Source organism: Dasypus novemcinctus, chromosome 10 (genome assembly GCF_030445035.2).
Source record: "Dasypus novemcinctus isolate mDasNov1 chromosome 10, mDasNov1.1.hap2, whole genome shotgun sequence".
Taxonomy (NCBI): domain Eukaryota; kingdom Metazoa; phylum Chordata; class Mammalia; order Cingulata; family Dasypodidae; genus Dasypus; species Dasypus novemcinctus.
In genome coordinates, this window is record NC_080682.1 from 32691026 (window position 1) to 32695685 (window position 4660).

The following is a 4660-nucleotide window of genomic DNA, read 5'->3' on the forward strand; positions in this document are numbered from 1 at the left end:
AGGAATATAGTGTGAATTAAAAGGCCAGTGTGTTCAGGAGAGAGGTAAAGAGAAAAGAAAGGACAATAATATAAAACGTGAATATAAGACAGAAAACAGAACAAAGGTATTAGAAATAAAAAGTCAGAAAAATAGGAGGGCAACCAAAGAGAGGTGAAATGTAAGAGAAACAATCAATGATGGAGGATAGAAATATGTAGAGGAAAGGGGATAGTGTTGGTGGCCAAAATCAGTACACACAGAAAAGAGGAAATTGAGCAAATGTGAAGAACTCCCTGCAGCACCTACTATAAAAAGAATAAAAAACAAGAGAAAGAAAAATGGGAAAAAAAGGAAAAAAGGGAAGGGGGAAGCAAGAAAGAAAAAGAAAAAGAGAAAAAAAGAAAGGAAAAAGGGCTTTTGGGGGGATAGAGAAAGGGAAGAAGAAATATGATGTGGGAACATTTTCATGATTTGGAGTTGTCCTGGGTGGTGTTGCAGGAACAGATGCTGGACATTGTGTGTCCTGCCATGGCCCACTGGGTAGAATGGGGGAGAGTGTAGACTACAATGTAGATCACTATCCATGTGGTACAGCAGTGCTCCAAAATGTATTCACCAGGTGCAGTGAATGTGCCATGATGATGGAAGAGGTTGTTGATGTGGGAAGATTGGGTTAGGGGGGTGGGATGTATATGGGGACCTCTTATTTTTTTAATGTAACATTTAAAAGAAAATAAAGAAGAAAAAAAAAGTGAAGAGAATGAAATTAAGGAAATTAGAAATGGAACCAAAGGACAGCCATGAGGTAGATGAAATTGGGTATGATTTAGTATCGCAATGTTACTGAAATTTCCCCTCTGGAGCTATAAAAATGGCATTTATGGGAAGCCTTATGGCATACGCAGATGGGGCTGTATTTAGGATATAGCATGATCAATCGTCATGGTCATGGGACAAGCAATATTTTGGGATGAAAACTTTTCCTCAAATTGCACAAACCATGGAGATACAACTGCAACAAAATATCTTGTGGTTTAAACAGCACTGATTCCACTTTGCTAGACATTCTGCAAAAACTTTAGTTAATAATCATAGGGTACTAAAATAATTCAACATGATAATCTAGGAGGCTTATCACGATGAAAAAAACTTGCTCATTCAAATAAGAGTACTAGAGGAGATAGCAGGACTATTTACTCAAGTAGCATTGAACAGCTATCTTATCCTGAAGTTCATAATTGTTGTTGACACCCTCTAATATACTACTACATAATTTTCTTCTTTATTGCATTACACTTTAGGCAAAGGGAAAAAGAAAGTGTATAAATTTATAGTTTAAATACCTCAATTAGTAAATATGTTACACTGAGCAGAAAAAAAGCTTAATTTGACTTGATTTTTAATTATTGATATTTGTCCTTTCTGAGAACCTAGATAATTGCAAATAGTGATATGTCCTCTTATTAGCACTAATAAATCTTTGTAAGGATGACATTAGTGAATGCATTAGTAAAGATAAATTGTGTTTCCTTGTGGTAAAAAATGTGAAAATGAATCTTGAAGACTCTGTGGCTTATCTTGTGCAATTTTATTTTCTGTACAGGCAAAATCCACAGAGAATTTGGGGATCATGTAAGGCATTTGTCATGGCCCTTCTTAAACACAAATAATCTGAACATACACATAAGGGTGTTTGAGAATATGGATATTTGGGTATGAGAAATATTTTGGTCACAATTGAGAAAAAGTGATCTCCAATTCAGAATGAATTGTTTACTGTTACATATCAATATGTATTCCATATATGTATGTATGTATGTGTATATGTATGCATATATATATCATGAGCTATAGGCTAGCTATGGCGCAATTTGGGTTAATTCAGTCTTACAAAAATAAAAATGAAACATCAAATTTGGCAGAACATCTGTGTAGAATCATCTGGATCTTCTTCTTTTATCCAGACTTTGTTCTCTTAGTTAGAATTGCCCTATAATTGACCACATCTTAAGTGACTACCAAAATAATTGGAATGATATTGGTCTGTAATTTTCTATTCAAATTTAAATGTGCAGATTTTCTGCTTAGATTACTTGGATAGCATAAATTCTCGGTTTCGTAGGAGCTATATTTTTTCCCCATTAGCTACTGCTCTAATCTATTCAATAAAGGTATTTGAAAGTGAGGTGCTCAGTGGATTTTTTTTTTATGGAAAAATTCTCCACGTATGTTTCTACCTCAAAATATCAAGTGCAGAGTTGCTTTACAGCTGCACCTGAAATAATTTAATATCTTTCTTGACTTTAGGCAGAGAAATTTGTCTGGGCAGAGCCCAATTTACCATGTTGTTTGTGCTTCTTGGCTTGTACAGCTCAAGAGCATAAACTTTGGGGTGATTCCTGCACCAGTGGCTCTTTTTCATCCAAACCCTTTGATTTCTGGGTGATCCTTATCTCCTACATAAATTCCTCTATCCTGATATCACCAGTTGTGATTTCAAAACTCATTTTTTGACAAAATTCTAATGATAAAACTTTTTAATGAATTTTTTATACTTGAGCTATTGGTTACATAAGCTATACTTGAAGATACGCAGATTATTTTATAGAATATATAATGCCATGGATTTTCCAAATATTGTTAAAATTTCATGTCAATTAACCAAAATCCATTGAATATTAATTTGTATATGCAAGTAGTTTTCTAATTGGATAGGACTTAAACCACTATTTAAGATGGAGGAACCATTCACATTTTCTATAACAAGGTGATAATATGTACTTAATTCACATATTCTGACTGTAAGATCATTTCTTCTGAACTCGACACAAATGTTCTTAAAATGTGACTAGAATTTGTGTCATTTTATTTATTTCCCTGAATTGATATATATCACTCTGACTCCAGAGCTTTTTCATTGCATTTTTCACCTCTGCATTTCTGAGTGTGTGATTAATGGGTTTAACATGGATGTTATAATAGCGTAAAACACAATCACCCCCTTTATCAATGGGAAAAGTGCCAATGGGCCAAAGATAAATAAATACACAGAGTACAAAAAGTAAGATGACCACAGTAATATGTGAGGCACAAGTGGAGAGTGCCTTTCTCTGTCCTTCAGAGCTGTGAGTTCTGAGGTTGCAAAGGATGAGGATATAGGAGGTCTTAAGAATAGAAAAAACAAGCAGACACATGAATCCACTGTTGGTGGCAACAAAGAGTCCTAGGATGTGAGTGTCAGTGCAGGAGAGCTTTAGCAGAGGGTAAAAATCACAGAAAAAATGGTCAATGTCATTGGGGCTACAGAACTGTAGCCACATCATAAGAAGGATTTGAATTAGGGCATGAAGAAATCCTCCAGCCCAGCACACAGCAACCAGGAGGCCCCACACTTGCTGGTTCATTGTGATCACATAATGAAGGGGACTGCAGATGGCCATGTAGCGGTCATAGACCACCACTGTGAGCAGGATCACCTCAACTCCACAGATGACATGTTCCACAAAAAGCTGAATCATGCATCCATGGAAGGAGATAGTTTTCTTTTCAGTGAGTAAGTCAATTATCAATTTCGGGGCTATAATAGATGAGAAGGCGCCATCTAATAAGGACAATAGAGAAAGGAAAAACACATGGATGATTGCAGAGTTGGACTGGTGACAATGGTCACTACACTGAGTAGGTTGCTGGCAAGAGTAGGAAGGTAGATGAACATAAACATACCAAACAAGTGTTTCTGCATGTCTGGATTCTGTGACAGCCCGAGCAAGATGAATTCTGTCACATTATTCATTGCTCTATGAATCCAGCATTGCATTTCAGTAATTTATTTATCTGCAAATGGCACAAGGATTGTAATGGCATTGCATAAATTTTGTTCAAGAGAGTAAATACATTTGTTAGATAAAATGTTTCAGTGTAATTGATGGAAATGCTGAGTATTTACATCCTAAATTTAATATTGGGTAAATTTTAAGTCACATACTTTATACATAGGCCACTTCTACACACAAACACAAATGTTATTTTATGACTGTTGCCATGCAAGTCACCTGTACTGAAATCATATATGACTGAATCCTCTTCTAGTCAGTGCCATAATATGTTCTCCCATGCAAACTAGGAATAAAAAAGCACCTGTATCACAGAATAAAAATTAACAAAAGTAATCCATCAAATGACACTGCACAGTAAATGCTAAATTAAAACAAGGGCTATAGTTAATAGTACAACTGTAAAATGTGCTATCATCTATTGTAACAAATATTGCACACCAGTGGTAGCTGTTAATGACAGGGTGGTATATGAGAATCCTGTATTTTTGGCATGATTGTTCTATAAACTCACAACTCTCATAAAGTAAAAAAGGTCCTATAAAGAGTAGAGGTTTGAATTCATGAGAGTCCATTCTCTTGTGTCTCTTCTGTAGTCACACCTGCTGTTGAGGGTAAGTTGTAGAGTTTGCTTTACTTTTATATTTTAAATTTGTTTCAGAATGTCTAAAAACATCTGGCGAGTTTAATTTGAAAATAGGAATGATGTGGACATATTTCCAAATCAACTAAACTAAGTGAATATTTCAAGCAGTAAGATATACCCTGGTAGATTTGTGAATTTATGCTTCACTGAATCAAAATTCTATGAGAATATCATTGACTCTTTATCGACATCCTCTGGA

At 35.2% G+C, this 4660-nt stretch overlaps 1 pseudogene; it reads right to left on the bottom strand.

Annotated features, from left to right (window-relative positions):
* Positions 1 to 2819: 2819 nt before the first annotated feature.
* Positions 2820 to 3775, bottom strand: LOC139439919 (olfactory receptor 4C5-like; annotated as a pseudogene).
* Between the last annotated feature and the right edge of the window lie 885 nt (positions 3776 to 4660).